This window comes from Stenella coeruleoalba (assembly GCF_951394435.1).
Source record: "Stenella coeruleoalba genome assembly, chromosome: 6".
Lineage (NCBI taxonomy): Eukaryota > Metazoa > Chordata > Mammalia > Artiodactyla > Delphinidae > Stenella > Stenella coeruleoalba.
Genome location: NC_137151.1, coordinates 80,605,748 through 80,627,098, shown reverse-complemented (window position 1 = coordinate 80,627,098; position 21,351 = coordinate 80,605,748). Strand labels below are relative to the sequence as shown.

At 35.5% G+C, this 21,351-nt stretch overlaps 1 long non-coding RNA gene across 1 annotated transcript in view; it reads left to right on the top strand.

The window, feature by feature from the left end:
- The window catches only part of LOC307188115, a 146,325-nt gene extending 125,989 nt beyond the window's left edge, over window positions 1-20,336 (top strand). Inside the window, exons 4-5 of the long non-coding RNA XR_013828807.1 lie at window positions 18,705-18,783; window positions 20,239-20,336. This is a non-coding gene — a long non-coding RNA (uncharacterized lncRNA). The remainder of the gene's footprint in view (window positions 1-18,704; window positions 18,784-20,238) is intronic.
- Window positions 20,337-21,351: the final 1,015 nt, after the last annotated feature.

The window sequence follows — 21,351 nt, the reverse complement described above, 5'->3', positions numbered from 1 at the left end:
CTCAACATGTTGAGTGTATGAGACATATAACTATCTCTTTAGTTTTCCAGACTTCAGATAAAGAGGAACCATTCGCAAGTAGCTGTATGTAAGGAACAACACCTACGGGATCTCATTCACACTCAGATTTGATTTAGATGATGAGATTCCAGACCATGAGCTGACTGTCATGGGTCATGGGTTGAGATATTTAGGGGTCTTGAGAAGGTGTTCATGTATTTTGCGTGTGGAGTGGCTATGAATCACTGAAAGTCAGAGGCTAGATTATAGAAGACAGCCTCCAAGATGGCATCGTGATTTTAACCTTCCAGAATTCACACCTTTGTAGTCTCCCTCTCCCACCCACACTGATCAGATATTTTGTAGAATGCCCCTCTATTGGCATTTGTCTGATATTTTTCTGATGGTTAGACTGGGGTTATAGGTTTTGAGGAGGAATCCACAGAAGTAAAGCACTATTTTTATCACATCATGTCAAGAGTACATGTTATCAACAAGATTTATTACTGTTGATCTTGACCTTGATCACCTGGCTGAGCTAGTAGTTTTTCAGCTTTCTTCACTGTAGAGTTACTCTTTTTTCCACTCACTTTCCATATTGTAGTAATGGGAAGGAAGTCACTCTGCCTAGCTCACGCCTGAGTGAGTTCAGTCAACCTCCTTGAAGGGGGAGTATCTACATAAGTTATTTGGAGTTCTCTTACATGGGGTCTTATCCCTCATTTATTTATTAATTCAGTCACTTATGCATGTCATTATGGAATCATGGGTATTTAGTTTATACTTTGAGTTGTAACCAATAATTCATTACTTTCTTGCTCAAATAGTTTTAGCTTTGGCCATTGGAAGCACTTTAAATTAGCTTTTATGTCCCTTTGACAAATCCCCCACCACTGTGTTGCTGTTATTGTTGTTGTTGTTGTTGTTGTTTTTGCGGTACGCGGGCCTCTCACTGTTGTGGCCTTTCCCGTTGTGGAGCACAGGCTCCGGACGCGCAGGCTCAGCGGCCATGGCTCACGGGCTCAGCCGCTCCGCGGCATGTGGGATCCTCCCGGACCGGGGCACGAACCCGTGTTCCCTGCATCGGCAGGCGGACTCTCAACCACTGCGCCACCAGGGAAGCCCTGTTGTTGTTTTTAACACTTCTTTACTTTGTGACACTACAAGATGTTGCATGTTCATCTTGTTTATTTTTTCCCCAGTCCTAGGATCAGCAATAATATTCCTATATTATCCTTTTAAAGTACATGGGATCATCAGTGATGGCACCTCTTTCATTTTAATATTGATAATCTTGCCTTCTTTCATTTTTTCTTTGTTAGCTTGGCTAGAGGTTTATCAATTTAACTGAAATTTTAAAAATTAGTTTTTTTTAGTTTTAGTTTTTAAACTATAAATATTTAGTTTAAAATTTTGATTTAAATGTAGTTTAAAAAATTAAAAAAAATTTTCATGAGAGGACTTCCCTGGTGGCACAGTGGTTAAGAATCCTCCTGCCAATTCAGGGGACATGGGTTTGAGCCCTGGTCTGGGAAGATCCCACATGCTGCAGAGCAACAAAGCCCGTGCACCACAACTACAGAGCCTGCACTCTAGAGCCCACGAGCCACAACTACTGAGCCCACGTGCCACAACTACTGAAGCCCGCGCGCGTAGAGCCCGTGCTCTACAAGAGAAGCCACCACAATGAGAAGCCTGTGCACTGCAATGAAGAGTAGCACCCACTCGCCGCAACTAGAGAAAGCCCGCACACAGCAATGAAGGCCCAACACAGCTGAAAATAAAATAAATAAAATAAATTGATTAAAAAAAAATTTTCTCCTGAGACTTCTTCATTGACCCATGTTTTGCTTAGAAGTGTGTCATTTAATGTCCAAATATTTGGAGAATTTTCCACCTTTTATTGATTGTTATTGATTTATAATTCATTTTCATTGTGGTCTGAGAATACATTTTGCATGATTTCTGTCCTTTTAAACTGGTAAAGGGGTATTTTATTGCCTATAGTTTGGTCTGTTTTAGTGACTGTTCCATGTGAGTTTGAGAAAGATGTGTACTCTTCTGTTGTTTAATGGAGTATTCTGTAAATGTCAATGAGATCAAGTTGATTGATAGTTCTGTTCAGGTCATCTATATCCCTACTGATTTTCTGCCTTCTTGATTTATCAATTACTGAGAGAGGATTGCTGACTACAGTGGGTGTCCAACTATAATGGTGAATTGTCTATTTCTCCTTGCAGTTCTATCAGTTTTTGTTTCAAGTGTTTTGACACTTTTTAAATACACACATTAAGGGCTGTTATGTCTTTATGAAAAATTGAGTTCTTTGTCATTCTGAAATGCCTCTTTATTCCTGATAATATTCCTTGTTCTGAAATCTATTTTGCTTACTTCAGCTTTCTTTTGATTATTATTAGCATTATATATTTTCCCCCATCTCTTTACTTTTGATCTATCAGAGTCCTTATATTTAAAGTAGGTTTCTGTAGAAAACTTACAATTGGGTCTTTTTTTTCTAGTCTACTCTGACAATCTGTCTTTTCATTGGCATATTTAGACTATTTGCATTATTGATAGAGTTACATTAATATCTACCATATTTGTAACTGTTTTCTAATCACTGCATTTGTTCTTTGTTTCTTTTTCCTTTCCCTCTTTTTCTGCCTTTTCTAGTTTTCATTCAACATTTTATATAATTCCATTTTTCTCTCTCCCATCTTCCCTAATGTCTGTAAATTGCTAATCAGTTTACTGTTCGTAATTTTGCCTTTTCCAGAATGTCCTATAGTTGGAATCATACAGTTTGTAACCTTTACAGAGTGGCTTCTATCACTTAGTAATATGCATTTTAGGTTCTCTCATGTCTCTTCATAGCTTGATAGTTTCTCTTTATTCCATTGAATGGATTATCATAGTTTGTTTATCATTCATCTATTGAAGATCTTGGTTACTTCCAAGTATTGGCAATTATGAATAAAGCTGCTGTAAATATCCATGTGTAAGTTTTTGTGTGGAGATAAGTTTTCAGCTCATTTGCATAACTACCAAGGAGCATGATTATTGGATCATATGGTAAGATTATATTTATTATTTTTAAGAAACTGCAGAACTGTCTTCCTAAGTGGCTGTACCTTTTTGCATTTCTACCAGCAATGCATGAGAGTTCTTGGTTCTCTATAGCCTTGATAACATTTGGTATTGTCAGTGTTTTGGATTTTAGCCATTCTAGTAAGTGTATAGTTATATCTACTTTTTGTTTTAGTTCACAATTCCTTAATGACATATGATGTGGAGCATCTTTTTGTATGCTTTTTTTTTTTTTTGCCATCCTTGTATCTTCAGGTGAAGTATCTGTTCTAACCTTTTCCTCACTTTTTTGATTGGGTTGCATTTTTTTTATTGTTGATTTTTGAGTGTTCTTTGTATATTTTGGATACATGTCCTTTATCAGATATTTATTTTGCTAATATTTCCTCTCAGTCTGTGGCTTGTCTCTTCATCCTCTTAATAGTCTTTTGCAGAGAGTAGTTTTAATTTTAATGAGATCCAATATATACTTTTTTTTAAGGATCATGCTTTTGCTGTTTTACCTAAAAACATTTTGCCAAAGAGATAGTCACCTAGATATTCTCCTCTGTTATCTTCTATAAGCTTTATAGTTCTGTGTTTTACCTTGAGGTATATGCCCCACTTTGAGTCAATTTTTGTGAGAGTTGTAAGGTCATCTTGCACATAAATATCCAGTTGTTCCAGCACTATTTGTTGAAAAGAACTATTCTTTTTCTATTGCCATAGCCTCTGCCCCTTTTTCAAAGATTAGTTGACTATATTTGTGTAGGTTGCTTTCTGGGATATCTGTTCTGTCACATTGATCTATCTCTTCTTTCACCAGTACTGCACTGCCTTGATTGTTGTAGCTGTATAATAAGTCATGAAGTCACGTAGCATCTGTCCTCTGACTTTGTTCTTTTTCTTAAATATTGTATTGGCCATTCTAGATCTTTTGCCTTTCCATGTAAACTTTAAAATCAGTCTGTTGATGTCCACAAAGTAACTTGCTAGAATTTTGATTGGGAATGCATCCAATATGAAGAGAAGTTGGAAGATTTGATATTGTAACAATGATTTCTCTCTGAAAACTTGTTTTAATATATCTTACAATTCAGGTCTACTAGGGACAAATTCTCTCTACTTTTGCTTTCTTCAAAAAGCATTTCTCCTTCACTTTCGAAGAGAATTTAATTTGGTCAGAATTCTAGTTTGATTTTTTTTTTATTTCAGTGCTTTAAGTATTTTACTCCTCTTTCTTCTTGCCTGCATGGTTTCTGAAGGGAGGTCTGATCTATTTCTTATTCTTGTTCTTCTATAAGTAAGGTGCTATTTTCCTCTGGCTTCTTCCAAGGTTTCACTGTTTTGATTTTATGCAGTTTGAATGTGATATGCTTACCTGTATTTTTAAATTTTTAAAACTTTTTAGCTCACTCAGTATTCTCTGAGTTTCTAGGACCTTGGGTTTGGTGTCTGTCATTAATTTTGGAAAATTCTCAGTCATTATTACTTAAATATTTCTTCTGTTCTTTTTTCTCTTTCTTCTCCTTCTGGCATTTCCATTATGTTACACCTTTTGTAACTGTTTTTTCTTTATTCTTTTTCTCACTGCATTTTGATCTGGGAAGTTTATATTGACATATCTTCAAGTCTATTGATTCTTTCCTTAGCCATATCCAGTCTACTGATGAACTCATCAAAAGAATTCTTTATTTCTGTTACAATATTTTAAATTTTTACCATTTAAAAAAATTTTCATTTATTTATTTTACTTATTTACTTTTGGCTGCATTGGGTCTTCGTTGCTGTGCACAGGCTTTCTCTAGTTGCGGCGAGCAGGGCTACTGTTCGTTGCAGTGCATGGGCTTCTCATTGCAGTGCCTTCTCTTGTTGCAGAGCATGGGCTCTAGGCGCGCGGGCTCAGTAGTTGTGGTTCACAGGCTTAGTTGCTCTGTGGTATGTGGGATCTTCCTGAACCAGGGCTCGAACCTGTGTCCCCTGCATTGTCAGGCGGATTCTTAACCACTGCACCACTAGGGAAGACCTACATTTTTACCATTTTTAGATTCATTAAAAAAATTTATATCTCTGCCTACATTGGGTAATGTACCTGATCTTTTGTGTTTTCCAGTTTTTCCATTAGAGTCCTTAACATATTAATCATAGTTATTTTAATGCTTACTTTATGTCTTCAGATAGTGTTTTCTCTTGCCTTATTCATGCCTTGTAATTTTTGGTTGAAAGCAGGTATGATGTATTAAATAATTAGAGCAGAGGTAAAGGCCTTTATTGTGAAATTGTATGTTATTCTTGCTAGGAGTTGTACTATGTTTAGTGGTTGCTGTACCTGCAGTTGCCAGAGGATTTGAATTCTTCTAGTGTTTTTATTTTTGTCTCTCCTGTTGTCTTTGGACTTCTCTAAAAAGTCCTTCTTAAATAGAAATGGGAATTGGCTCACATGATTATGGAGGCTAACAATCCCATGATTTGCTGTTGACAAGCTGTATACTCAAGAAAGTAGATGGTGTAGTCCCAGTCTGAAGGACAGGAAGCTTAAGACCCAAGAAAAGCTAATGCTTCACAAAGGCAGAAATAAAACCTATGTTCCAGCTCATGGCTGTCAGGCAGGAGGGAATTCCCCCTTACTTGTGGGAGAATTGGCCTTTTTCTCTATCCAGACCTTCAACTGATTAAAAGGGGTCCACCCACATTATGGAGGGCAGCCTGCTTTACCCAGTCTACTGCTTCATATGTTAATCTCATCCAGAAACACTCCTACAGACACAATCAGAATAATGTTTGACTAAATATTATTCAATATTTAGTCTAGTCAACTTGCCACATAAAATTATCCATCACAGCTATTGCCTGATATGTGTCACTCATTCTTTCCCTTTGATTATTGAGGGCCCATGGGTCAGATAACTTGTCTTTTAGTTCATAAGATAATGAATCAAAAGTTGCAACATTCATCTGAGATAGAGATCGTCAACTTTCACCAAAGAATTCTGGACCCTGAACATGATTGCAGTATTGGAATAACCTTTGGGAGTATTTCTTTTTGAGCAGGAGTAGAATGCATAATGAGTGTAGGTAAAAGAGTGACCTAATGTTTGGTCACCAGAAGGATAGACTTCTGGCTACTTGGGAGAATTACATCACTCTGTTTCCTTGAGATTAGACATGATCATATCACTTGCTTTGACCAATAAAACGTGAACATGAGTGATCTGTTCCACTTACAGATGGAAGTAATTAAGTGAGATTGTGCTTCCACAATCATCATGGTAAGGGAAGTGAAATTGAAAGTTGAACAGCAGCAATTAAATAGCGGTGTTGCAAGTATTGAGATACAAAGGAAAGCTATCCAAGATACATGTTTATCCATTATTAATATCAGTAAAAATATATCTCATGTATTATTCTAAAAATGATTGACTCTCAAAGATAATAATTTTCTCCAGCGAATATTTACAGAGTTCAATATATTAGAGGCAATATTTAAGGACCAATTTTTATTTACACAGAACTGGAAAAAGTAATAGATTAAAAATCAAAAGTAAATAGGTAGGAGTTGTAACACAAACTCTTACCTAAATTTTGAAATGGACTTTAACTCAAATTAAATTTAGTTGAATCAGTAGATTGATAATAAATCATCCCAGTAACTCTCCCAAGTTGTTAGTCTTTCATGAATGGACTTTTATGTATTAATAATTTGTAACTTAAAATTTTTTCCTTGGAGAATTAATGTATATCTCAGTAATTAAATGTTCATTTCTCAAAATGAGCAGTATCTAAATAACCATTGCTTTCTTCAGATATTATCAAAGATGATCAACTTTTAAAAAATTGTCCAATTTTCTAGTTTTGTGCCATCAATAATAAAAAATTAAAAATTTAAAGTAAATCTATGAATATGTCATATAAGTAATTTATATTTCATTGCAAACTGATCTTTATGATTACTGTTCTTTAGGTCTGATCATTTTTAACAAGGAGTATGATTTTATATACATTAATTTTATTGTGTGTGTGTATGTGTGTGTGCATGCCTCTGTGTGTGTGTGCTGTAAAGCATTATTCTTTAAATGCTCCAGAAACCAAGGCTTAAATTAATTTTTCATATTCATTTGGCTTTCATATAGATGCTTTTTAAGAAAAGTTTTATATTATTTCTATAATAATGCCTCCCTTTCATATAAGAGAAGATATTTAGAAGTGAAATTGATTTAGTGTTTGTAACATGCATTTCTGATTCATGAAGCTTTGAATGGGAAAGACTCAAACAACATTAGAGCACAATAAAATGCCATCAATTTAGGAAATTAAAACATTTTTTTCTTTATAAAAATTATTTACCTCAGAGCTACAAGCTGCATACTTTTCATAGGTTGGAAATATTCAAGTTTAAGTAAGGCCAGTGACAGAATGTGGATTAAGAACACTTGTACTTCTTCATCTGTACTCATGGCACCAAATATGGCCAAACTATGGTACATTTATTATTTCCTCCAATTAACTGCCTTTATAAAAAACAAGAGATGTAGTCTAGGTCCAGATCCAGAGAGCCTGGATTCTGGAACACATTCCAACATTAAAATTAAAATTAGATAGTTTTTTAATAGTTCCAAAATTGAAAATAGAACTACCATGTGATATAGCGATCCCAACTCTGTGTATGTATGTGTGTATATATATATATATATATATATATATCCATGAGAATCAAAATCAGGATCTTAAAGAGATATTAGTACTCTCAATGTTCATTGCAGCACTATTCACACAATAGCCAAGGTGTGGAAACAACTTAAATTTCCATTTGCTGATAAATGGATAAATAAAGTGTGGTATGTGCATACAGTGGGATACTATCCAGACTTAAGAGAGAAGGAAATTCTGCAATATGCAGGAACATGGATGGATCTTGAGGATACTATGCTAAGTGAAATAAGCCAGACATAGATAAGTACTGTATGATTCCACTTATATGAGGTACCTTAAATAGTCAAAGTTATAAAATCAAAGACTGGAATGGTGATTACCAGGGGCTGTGTGGGGAGGAAATGATGAGTTACTAATCCACAGGCATATAGTTTCAATTAAGTAAGATAAAGTTCTAGAGATGTGTTGTATAACATTGTACCTATAATCAACAATAAATTTTTTTAAGTGGATAGATTTCATGTTGAGTGTTCTTAATCACAATAAAATAAGACATCACAAGAAAATAAAATTAGAAACCAATATCTCTTATAGTGTAGATGAAAAAAATCTTCAATCAAATATTAGCAAATGAAATTTAATAGAACATTTTTTTAAAGATTTTTTTTTGATGTGGACCATGTTTTAAGTCTTTATTGAATTTGTTACTATATTGCTTCTGTTTTGTTTTTGGTTTTTTGGCCACAATGCATTTGGGATCTTAGCTCCCTAACCAGGGATCAAACCCGCACCTCCTGCATTGGAAGGCGAAATCTTAACCACTGGACTGCCAGGGAAGTCCCAATAGCACATTAAAAGGATTACACCATAACTCTAGTGGATTTATGCCAGGAACGCAAGGATAGTTCAACATAAGCAAATAAATAAATTAATCTAATAATCACATTACTTGAATGATCTCAATTGATTCAGAACTGGCATTTGACAAATCCAATACACTTTGATTAAAAACAACAACAACAACAGCTCTCAGAGAACTAGGAATAAAGGGAAAATTCCTCAGCAAGATAAAAGGCATTTGTGAAAAACCCATAGCTAACATCATACTCAGTGGTGAAAGACAGATGCTTTCCCCTCAAGATCAGGAACAAGAGAAGGAGGCCTGCTTTCACCCTACTATTTGACATTGTACTGGAATTCTAGACAAAGAAATTTAGACAGGGAAAAAGAAATAAAAGGCATTCAAATTAGAGAGGAAGAAGTAAACTCATTTCACAGGTAACATGACCCCAAAATTGAATATCCTGAAGAATTCACAAGAAAGCCATTAGAGCTAATGCATGGATTAAGCAAAGTTGTAGGGTAGGAGATCAAGGCACAACAATCAGTTGTGTCTCTATACACCAGTAATGAACAATCAGAAAAAGAAATCAAGAAAAAAATTCCATTTACAATAGCGTTTTAAAGAATAACATACTGAGGATAAATTTAATTGTGGAGGTAAAAGAATGTACGCTAAAAATTCCAAAACATTGCTGAAAGAAATTAAAGAAGACTGGAGTAATGAAAAGACCTCTTATGTTCAAGGATAGAAAGACTTAATATTATCAAGATGTCAATTCTACTCAAAATGATCTACAGATTCAACAAAATCCTTTTAATTTCAATGGCCTTTTTTGCAGAAATGAAAAAAATTGATCCTCAAATTCAAATAAAACTGCATGAGGCTTCAAATAGCTAAAATAATCTTGAAAAAGATGACCAAATTTGGAGGACACATACTTCCTGATTTTAAAACTTACTACAAAGCTATGGCGATTAAAATACTGTAATACTGGCATGAAGATAAGACATATAAATCAATGGAATAGGATTGAGAGTTCAGAAGTAAATCTATACCTCCATAGCCAATTAATTTTTGACAAGGGTGCCAAGTTCATTCAATGGAGAAAGGATATTCTCTTCAAAAGATGGTGGTGGGACAAGTAGATTTCCACATGCAAAAGAATGATGTTGGGTCCCTAAATCATACCATATGAAAAAATTAACTCAAAATGATCAACAACCTAAATATAGAGTTAAAAACCACAAAATTGTTAGAAGAAAACATAGAAGTAAATCTTCATGACCATGGATTTGGCAATGGATTCTTAGATATGACACCAATCACAAACAACAGAATTTTTAAAATATAAATTGTGTTCATTGCAGCATTATTCACAATTGCCAAAAGGTGGAAACAACCCAAGTGTTCATCAACATATGAATGGATAAAACGTAGTATACATTTTATAATTTTCATCCATGAAAAGGAATGAAGTTCTTATACATGCTATAACATGGTTGAGCCTGGAAAACATGCTAAATGAAACAAGCCAGACACACAAGAACAAATATTGCATGATTTTATTTATATGAAATATCTGAAATAGGCAAATTCAGAGACAGAAAGTACATTAGAGGTTACTAGTGGCTTGGGGAGGTCAGGTGTAGAGTTTTTGTTTAATAGTTACAGAATTTCTATTTGGGGTGATAAAAAAATTTTAGAAATAGAGACTGGTAATAGTTGTATAACATGGTGAATGTAATTAATGTCATTGAATTATATACTTAAAAATGGATAAAATGGTAAATTTTATTATATATATATATTCCACAATTAAAAAGAATAATGTAATATACCTAAGCCATGGAATTGTACAATTTAATGTGTGAATTATGTAGTATGTGAATTATATCTAAATGAAGCTGTTAAAAAAAAGTCTGGACTTCGGCATAAAAAACAAATGATTCAACTCCATTTCATCACTTAACTCAAAGACTTTGGAAAATTTACCTAACCACTCTAAAGCTTCAGTGTCTTTCTCTGTATAATGGGGATAAATTGCACCAAATTTCCAGAGTTATTATGAGAAATAATTAGGTAATGATTGTAAAAAAACAAAAAAAACCCGAAGAGAACAAAAAGACCCCCCAAAAAACCCACTGTGACTGGCACATAGTTAGAAATCAATAACCAGTAAGCCCTGACTGTGGTGGTAGTGGTGATGATGATGATGACGAAGATGGCTGGGGTTGGATAGGGTAGCAGAGGAGGCTAAGATAGAGGAAGACGCTGATGAGGATATGAACCAAGGTGCACATTTAGGGTGGTACACTTACAGTCAGAAGGTGAAGTTGGAATCCTAGTCTTCCAGATTCTAACCATGTAGCTGGTGTGTTTCTTAACTGTCTCATTTTCTTATGTGAAAACTGGCTAAGTTCAGATGAAATATTGCTTATCTGAAAACTGGGAAATAACAATAGGTACCATACAGAATTGTGTTTCCACAGTATTGTTGGTTAGCCTTTTATCAGTATTCTTTGTCAGTGATGATTAACATTTAATAAGGTTATACTTTGTGTTCTACGATACAGGTGCAAGTCATTTTTTGAGTTTTGCTGGTGAAGAAATTAAAACAGAGAGAGCTTTAAAAACTTATCCATGAACAGCCAGCTATAAATGGCAGAGCTGGGATTCAAACCCAACCCGTGTGGCTCCAAAGCCTTATCCCTCACCACAAAACATGGAAACACAACTCTTGATAATAGCCACACTGGATTACCCTCCTCTGCTGTTGCAAACTAAGCATTTTGCTTAAAATACGAAAATTGTGGTTGCATTAAGCAGCTAACATCAAACACAAGGGATTTTCATTTTTTATTTATTTTTGCAGGGTGGTGGCAGAGAAATTGACTGCATACTTTTACTAGATCTTTGTTCTCATTAGGAAAATCATTTTAGCTCTGAAAACAAAATCTCCTAAAATAGTTTCCAAGGCAACTTGTAATAAACCAATACTACATATTTAGAGGATTATAGTAGAATGCTGTTAATCAGTATGACTTCTTTTGTGCATTTTTTCATTACTTATTGTTATTATATGGTATTCATTTTCATAGATGATTCTCCTCATCATTTAATAGCTGCATCTGCTCAACACCAGATTATATAAATAAAATGTAAAAACCAACATCTTTGTGTCTTGATTGCTCAGAATCTAGATTATAGTTGGGTTAACATATAGTTAGGTTAGATTATAGTATTTGACATAAAAAGAATTGAAAGATAAAAGGAACTGCTTCCTCCTATTAATTTTCTTATTCGGAAAACTGCTGTCTGAAGCCCTCTTACTTTTTGCATGTCTTCTTTTGATACTAAGGGGCTTTTAAAAAGAGGTGAAGTACTTCTATACAAATTACTGTTTGCTAAAGTTACTGTCACTTGAAGACTGAGTTTATTTTTGTTTCAGAGCTCTAGGTTAATATACCTCAAAAATCACTTTTCATTTATTCTTTTTTTTACGTTTTAAATCTTTTATTTTAAGTTGCAGTGTTTTCAAATACTGTTAAGTTAAAAGCAAAGACAGAAAATAATATGATTTGAAGATTTAAGTAGAAAGGATTTATAAAATAAGACCAGATACAGAATAAATAAAACTCTAAAAAAACAAATCCAAACAGAATCCTCAAAGGGTATACTAATCCTGTATTGGTTCTACATAGTGCTTGTTGGTAAATTATTTGTCCAATAATATTATTTACCCCTTTTTAGAAAGCAATGATCTGCCCAAGATGCATTACCAAGTTATATGTAAAGGAATTGGGCCATGCCAATTTGCTTTTCAGTTTGTGAGAAACAGGGCAAATCAATTCTACATAAATTCCAGATGTATTGACTATATACTGCCAATCTATTAATCTAAAATGTATTATTATATATTTTTGGACACCTACTATTTATGAAATTTCATCTGAATGCATAGGGATGTTGAAGAATCATTCCTACATTTGCTAGAGGCTTTATAACTAAATTGTAAATATTATTTTACAAGATCCTAGAGGCAGGGCCCTATTAAATTATCTTTTTATACTAAGGGTTTGGAACAAATCTGGGCATAAAGCAGAAGCTAACATATACTTATCAAATGACTAAACAGTTGACTTAGGTAATTCAGCTTTTTAGAAGAGGACAAATAAGCCCTGAAAGAAGAATGCCTGAGAATTCAGGAAGTACAGTGAGAACATATTATATACAATATGTGAGTTAAATACAATATTGGGAGTTTGTGTATGTCTCACACAATTCAATATTAAACTACTGTTAATTCGTTTTTAAAAGAATTTCTAATATATTGTTCTTTCAATAATATTTGAGAGTTTTCCAGTGGAATAAATTTGAAGTTTTATTTTGATCTTTACTGTCAAGATTTTAGATGCCCTTATAACTTTGCTTATTAGAAAAATGATGAAAAAACTAACAGTTTTAGAGAACAAGAGCATTTAGAATTTTGAGAGCTCAGATCAATTGCAAAAACTTAATTACTATTTTGTTAAAGCTGCTCTGAGATTAAAACTCAGATTTATACTAAAACTCGTTAGGTTCACCTGTGATTTAAAAATTGGTTTTTTTTCAGACCAAGAATGTGAACATATGCCATACTTTTACATGAGGATGGGTAAAATTATTTGGTCTTTATATTAAGTTATACTAAAAATATATATTATTTTTCTGATTGAGACATAAAATGTATCTTTAATTATAAAAGTAATTGATGCTTATGGGTAGAAAACATGAAAAATAAACAAGGACAGAAAATGAAAATATCTTATAGTGATGCCACCCAAAGATACTTAATCATTTTTTTAATGTATTTCCTGTTAGGCTTTTTCCTCTTGTCTCTTGCTGGGTGCCTTCCGTTTCTTTCTTTGTCTTTATTCTTTCCTTGTCTCTGTTTTTCTCTGCCTTTGTTTATGTTTGTCCCTCATTCCTTTCTCTGATTCCTATCTCTGTCTTTTTATTTTTTTATGTTATTTTCTCTGCTGGTCCCTTTCTCTTCTTTAATTAAAATGTCCACAGTATTTCATATTTGTCACTTTTAGTTTATTTTTACCTTATTACTATAACTGTTAAAGACTGATGTGGAAAATAGCAAGTCACCTATCCTCTGGAAACATTCTGGAATGTATCACATAAATGAAAAATTCTGTCGCTGGAGCAGGGACCTCTAAGGGAAGGAACTATTTTTAAGGTCTGTTTCATTTTTAACAGTCTATGGTAAATTGATGAAATCTCATGCTGTATTTCAGTCAGTTTTATTGAAGAAGAATTTTGAACTGGATAAAGTGAAAGCTGGTTACTGAAGTGATGATTTAAGTCATGGACGTAGTTGGAGATAAATGCAGGAATGTTTTAAGGAATATAGCAACACTAAGAGAACCAGGTGTGGAAGTAAAAGTAAGGATAAAGGAAAGAGTAAATCTGTTAGTGAGAAGTTGATAGTAAAATCCTGAGGATGGTAGGAGAATGGTCACAGGAAGGGGGAGGTTCAACTTGTAAGGGATAAGGGGAAAATAAAAGGAAAATAAAACTGAGACAGGAGAAATGAGAAGATAAAGCAGATAAAATAGAGAATGGATAAGGATTGTTTGTTGAGTGAAAGAATGACAAAAATTTCCAAATCCACTTCTGTACCAAGGGACTGTTTTGTTTGTTTTTGTTTGTGTAAGTGTTTAAAGAATAAACTTAATCTTAGTTTCCAGGTTATTGTATAAATCAATATGGACATGATTTTTTTTTTTCTTTACTACATAACTTTGTATAAACATGTCAGGGTTCTAAAAACCATATGGGAAATTTACTATATATAAATCTTGAGGCCCAAGTCCAGTTCCATTGAAATAGAATCTCTAGGAGAATTCTATATGATTAACAAGAGGCCAGACTATTTTGTGTGATCACAAAACTTTAAAAACTTATTATAAAACTACTCAACCACTAAATTAGAACAATCATTTGACTACTGCAACATTTTTCTCTATGTATGCCCCTTCTAAGTTTATGATGTCTATGGGAAAACACTATAAAATTTTTCTTGTTAAATATGTTGGGGAGGAAGAAATTTTTCTCTACTTTTCTAGGTTCTTCTGGCTAGTCTAAGAATTAAATTTATGTGAGATAGATTAACAGGAGAATATCAAACAAAATTTATTAACTTGTGTAGGTGGGAGGGACTTGGGAAAACTGAGTAACTCAGTTTTCAAAGACCTCACCTTAAATATCATCTTCAGCTAAATTCAAAAGAGGATATTGCGGGTAGGGGTTTGGGAGTTCAGAGGGGAGAAAGGCAATTCACATGGAGATGGAAAAGCAAAGGTTTGGTAAACAAATGTTTGCTGGGCCAGGCAGAGACACTGGGACACAGGATGGACTCTCATCTTTAGGCCAGGCCTGGAGTTTCCCCCACCACAACAAGCCCATATTCTTTGCAGATCTTTGTGGTAATAACTGTATTCTGGGAACAGTCCCTTTATCTAAATTCTTCAGGCAGCTTAGGGGGAGGTAAAAAGAAAGACTTCCCGAGTCTTCTTTTTCTTAATAATAATCAGCCTAAATTAATCCTCCTGCCAGAGAGATACATTCTGGGGTGGCAAATTTTGCTCCTCTAAAATATCTCCCAAAACTTTAAATTCAGACCTAATATAAGAGAAATTGAACTGGATAAAAGTCACTTGAAATAGGTTTTGGGTAGTATTTCAAGTTGTTTTCATTTTCTGCATACTCTCAGACTGTGCTGTCCAGTAAGGTAACCACTAGACACATGTGGCCATTAAGCACGTGAAATATGGCTAGACCAAACTGAGATGTCCTGTAAGTATTAGATCACGCTAAATTCTGAAGTTAGTACAGAAAAGGAAAAGAATGTGAAATATCTAGAGGTATTTTTTAAAAAAGATATTATTTAGGTACACAAAAGCATGCAGAATATAGTAATTTTATAAGAAAATTACTTAAAACAACTTTATGTGTTGATTACATTTAAAATGATAAATGTTGGATATATGGATTAAATGAAATATAGTATTAAACTTAATTTTACCTGTTTCTTTTTATTGTTTTAAATGAGGCCACTAGAAAATGTAGTATTAGATGTGTAGCTCATGCTTTTCTAGGTGACAGTGATGCTCTAAGGCAGCAGTCAGCAAACTACTGCCTTTGGCCAGATCCAACCAATGACCCCTTTTGTACAACAATACACCCATATGTTTCCACATTAGCTATAGCTGCTTTTAGGCTACAATGGCAGAGTTTAGTAGTTGCAACAGAGAGCATGTGATCTTCAAAACCTACAATATTTACTACCTGGATCTTTAAGAAAAAGTTTGCCAACCACTGTTCTAGAGTAAAAGGAATAATCAGGCAGATTTATTTAATGTTAATCTTTAGCTTTTTTCTTATCTGCACAAGAAGACTCTGTAGGTGAGAAGAGAAGCTAGCAAATGGAAAGGTATCCTATTTTAGTAAGGGAAATTGCCCATCATTTAAAAAATGTACATATTTCAGGGCCTGAAATTATAGCTATTTCATTTAAAGAAAAGAAAGCAATGATAATAATATCAACCAGAAAACTTCAATAATCTGTACTTCATTAATTTCTGTTTCTAGGCTGAGATGAATACATTTATGCTCCCTTCCTGCTCTAACAACTCCTGTTACATCTTCTTGCTGCCAAACTTCATTGCTGACCCTTTTAAGAAACATGGTTCATCAGCTCTTACTGGCTAAAGGGCAAGAAAATGCGTGAGCTGGTGATCTCATTGGTGGTTGTAGTTGTTACATGGGGAGGAGAAGTTTAAGACAGAAAGTAAAACTGAGCTGAGCATTTTGAGAAAAAGAGGAAAGAGTAATATGATGTGGAAAATAGCAATGTCTTTATTTTTAGGGATGGGCTCTTATTTCATTATTTGTTTTTTTCATTGTATATGACTAGTTTTACACTGACAGGGAACACTTCTCTCTAGACTTCTTTCAGCCACAAAAAAGAAAAAAAAAGAAAAGAAATCCAGTTTGTAAAACCTTTAAAAGGATAATGCTCAAGGAGCCTGATTTGCGTCTCATACACTTTGAGCCTGAAGCCATGATCGATGAGACTTTGAGGGTCTTGAGAGAGGGGAATGAGTTTATTTTGCATGTGGTATGGATATTAGTTATTGAGACCAAAGAGCAGACTGTGTTGGATTGCTTTGAAAGGTGTTTGAAACAATTCCTCCCATGTCCTCTGCAATGTAATTTTCTGCTCCTCCCATCAAGACTTGGAGTTTATTTCTCTATTCCTTGGAATATTAAGCTGACTTCTGACTTTCTTTGACCAACAGAATGTGATTAGAGTGATGTTACTTGATTTTGGAGGCTAGACCTTAAGAGATCTCGCAGCTTCCACTTTTATTCCCTTGGAATGCTTCCTCCAGGCTACTCTGTGAGAAAGACAGTGTGTCTGTTATCTATTGTTGTGTAACAATATTACTGTAAACTTGGTGGCTTAAAACCACACATGTTTATTACAGTTTCTGTGGTTTAGGAGTCCAGGCACAGCTATGCTCAGTCCTTGATTAGGGTGTCACACAGCTGAAATAAAAGTATTGGCTGGGACTGCAGTCTCATCTGAGGTCTGACAGAGAAAAGATCCACTCCTATGCTCACACAGGTTGTTGGAGGAATTCAATTCTTTGCTCCTAGAGGCATACTGTCCTTCCTTGCCATATGGGGCTTCTCCGTAAGGCTGCTTGCTTGCTACCTTAAAGCCAACCAGAGAGAAAGAAACTCAAAAGATAAGTACTGCATTCTTATGTCATGTAATCTCATATGCATAATCACATACATACCATCCCCTTTGCCATGTTCTATGGATTTTGAAGCAAATCACAGTTCCAGCCCATACCCAAGGGGAGGGAATCCCATAAGGATGTGAACAGCAGGAGGTGGCAATCATGAGGCTGCTTCTAGACTCTGTTCATCACAACCAGGCTACTTTACTGGAGGACGAAAGTTATCAAAAATTGTGAATGGTCTGAGATTTTACCCTACTTGTAAGCTACCAAGTGTACTTGCCACAGTTTCATGGACACATACTTCAGTGTCATAGATGAAGGATATTAGATTCCATAAGATCCCACTCATGGAGTGTGGATGGGGGTGGATTGAAGAAAAGGGGAGGTCCCTCGTAACAGGAATCAGGTTTTATTACATTGTTAAACAAAGAGTCATTTTTACAACACATTTTGTACATACATTACAAATTTATGTAAAGAAGTAAATTAAGGCATTTTCCCCAGTGTATGGAAACAAACTATAACAAAAACTAAAATAGAAGACATAAAAAGAGAAGAAGAATCAAAACCTTTCATTATCAAAGGAAACATCCATCTTGTATTAAAAATTACTTTCAAAAATTGTCAATTTGATAATAAATGCTTTGTGCAAATGTCCAAAGAAAATCAGAGGTAGGATTCAATTGAAAACTACCTTATTCTCCCCAAATTGACCTCTCAAAACTGTGTGTTGAGGCTAATTTTTCCTTTCTCTCTGTGTTGAAACTTGAGCAAATATGTAGCTTATCTCTTGACTTTTTGATGGTGTCTTAGTCTCCTTGGGCTACCGTAACAAAATACCATAGAATAGGAGGCTTACAAACAGAAATTAATTTTCTCACAGTTCTGGAGCCCCGAAGTCCAAGATCAAGGTTCCAGTTGATTTGGTTCTTCCTGTATTACAGATGGCCGTCTTCTCACAATGTCCTACCATGGCCTTTCCTCCTTGCATGTACACAGAGAGGATGAGAAAGCTCTCTGCTGTCTCCCCTCATACAGACACTAATTCTATCAGGGTCCCAACTCTTATTACTTAACTTAACTTAACCTTAATTACTTCCTTAGAGGCTCCATCACCCCAGAGTCACACTGGGGGTTAGGTCATCAACACATGAACTTTGGGGAGACATTCAGTTCATAACAGCTAGTAAACCAAAAGTTTTGTTTTCTCTTTAGTCTCAAACAATATCGGTTCATTAAGTTTTATGTCTATTCCAGTATAAAATTTAAAAATTATGAACTTCTTTTAAAGTTGTGGCAGCTTCTCTCTGGCTGCAGTGCTCTCTTTGTCTTTCTTCTAGCTCACTGGCTAGAGTGAGGGGAGCATAGAGGGAGGAGAAGCAAGGAGCAGGAGTGGTCCAGCCAGTCCCTCAGTCAAGGGTGAGTAAACTCTCTTCTGTTCAGCTTTGCCAGACATATGGTCTCTAGCACAGCCACTCAACTCTGCCAAAGTAGTATAAAAACAATCACAGACAATGAGTAAATAAAAGCATGGCTGTGTTCCAGTAAACTTTTTATTTACAAAAATAGGCAAAGGTACACAATTTGCCATTCTCTTTCCTAGAGCCTAAGTTAAACCAAAAAGAGAATTCCATTTTTATTACCCTGTTGCTTGGTTAGGTGTAGTGACACTTGAGAAGCTACATACCTTGGGGGATGGGATAGGTGCCTTTATTCTAAGGGTGCCTGTCTCACTAAGCATATCCTATTTCAGCATTTGCTGCATGTTAGAAATCTCTGAGAAACTTTTAAAAAATCTGATGCACACACCACACTAAAATGAGTTGAATCAGAAAGCTGGGTGGTGATTTGGTGCCCAGTACTAGTCCAACAAGCAGTCAAGATTAGAAACCACTGCTTTAGTTGCAGTTTATTGAAGAGTCAGGCACACATAGATAGCATCTTGACCCTATAAAAGTTAATAGGAATACCTAGGTTTCCATATAGTATTCTTCTAGGTTTTACATAATCTGATTTGGCTTCTATTTTGGTTCCATTTCTTGAATCTGTTGAGGTCACATGATTGGCAACGTATTTTTTGAATATTTATCTCAGTTTTGACCTGAAAACATTTCTTATGCAACACATGGAGTATTTCTTTTAGGTTCACACTCTGCTGAGGCAAGTAAGAAGCTCTTTGCACTCATGCCTTGCTGCAGCCCATACTTGATAGGGGAACAGGCCAAAATGTTCTGAAATCCCTTACCCTTAGTCAGCTCCTGTGTGTGTGTGTGTGTGTGTGTGTGTGTGTGTGTGTGTGTGTGTGTGTGCGCGCGCGCGTGCGCGCGCATACGTGCATGTTGAGGGTTGTTCTGTGATGACTGGAGAGCAGGATCTGAAATTGATCTCCAGTGGCCTCGGCCTGCAGCGGCTTGAAGCAGGGTTTCGGTTCCTGGCCAGTGATTGAGGTAGGGTCGCGGCGGTGAGAGCACCGAATCCTAGCCACTAGACCAGTGGTCAGTGACAAGGCCCTGGCCCTATGGTTTTGTAGAAATATGTGGTCTCTTATCTTCTATCTGGGCAGGGCCCAGCCTCCTCTCTCAGTTGTCCTGTTATTCCCATCTTGGAGTGTCGGTCCACAAGGAACAAACTCAAACTGTATGCCCTGGGGGCCCATCTGTCTCCTGTCTCAAAATGACTTTCTATTCTGTATCTATTTCCCCTGCTTACCCACTCTGATGACAGCATTCCTTGGACACCAGAGAGAAATAGAACAGGGGGTCAGGTTCCTGACTTCCCAGTACGCTGCTGTGGTCTGCTACTGTAGATCCTGCCCTAGATATTTATCAGTCATTTCTCAATGTTTCTGTATTATTCTGTTGTTATTATTTTTAGGTGAAGATATTTGGAGACCCAGCTGTAGCCTCATGGGAGGGACTTAGAAAAATTGAATTTCAAGTCTCTCCATTGGCAGAGGGTGAAGAAAAATGGACAGCTTAATGACAACTAGGTTGGTTTAGACAATTTAACTCCTAGGTGCCTTGAGTTATTGGTTCTGGAGTATTTCATGTCATGCCACAATATTTACAGTTACAGCATTCATGGAAGCACTGACAACACCTGATTGTTCACTTTTGAAACCAGGGGATTGCTGAAGAACATATTAAGGTCATTTTGAAACTTGTCCTTAGTTATATAGTGGTATATTCTATTTTTTCATGACACTAAGGTATTCTTTCTAATCAAGGAAATAACACATTCAGGACATCAAAGAGCTTCCAGGACTAAGCCTATCTAAATAAAGGCAAACTCAGTGTGAGGAGGCTGGTGCTACCTTTGATCAATTTCATTGTTTCCTTGCTACCACTTTGTTGAATCCCATGACTCTTATGCAGTCTGGAAAATTAATACTTTTTACTTCAGCATTCTGTAACTCACACTTTATTATAATTCCCAGTACTGTCTCTCTGGTCTCAACTTTATATTTTGCCTTGGACCCTGAATATAAATGTTACCTAATGCAAGTTCTGGTACCCGAGACACAGTAAGGCCAAACAAACTCAAACGATGGAGTTTGGAGCAGAGATAGGTTTATTGCAGGGCCAAGCAAGGAGAACAGGTGACTTGTGCTCCAGAAAACCCCAAGCTTCCCAAAGGGTTTCAGCAAAGCATTTTTAAAGGGAAGGTAAGGGAGGGGTAGCCCAGGGTATGTGATCAGCTTGTGCACAATTCTGATTGGTTGACCGTGATCAATCCTTAGGCTATGAAGGTCTGGGGGCTCGTGCTCTTGACCATCAAGTAGTAATTTCTTCCATTTGGTGGTGGTTTTAGCATCTGAAAAACTCAGGATATATGCCTCAGCTACTATTATCTAGGTATTGCTGAGAAGAGCTAAAGCAGAGGATATGGGGGAGGGATCTGTCTTAGGAAAGGCCCCGTAGAATCCTGCTTGATTACACAAATAATCCAGAAAATGTTTGAGTTATGTGACACAACTGAGTTTTAGGA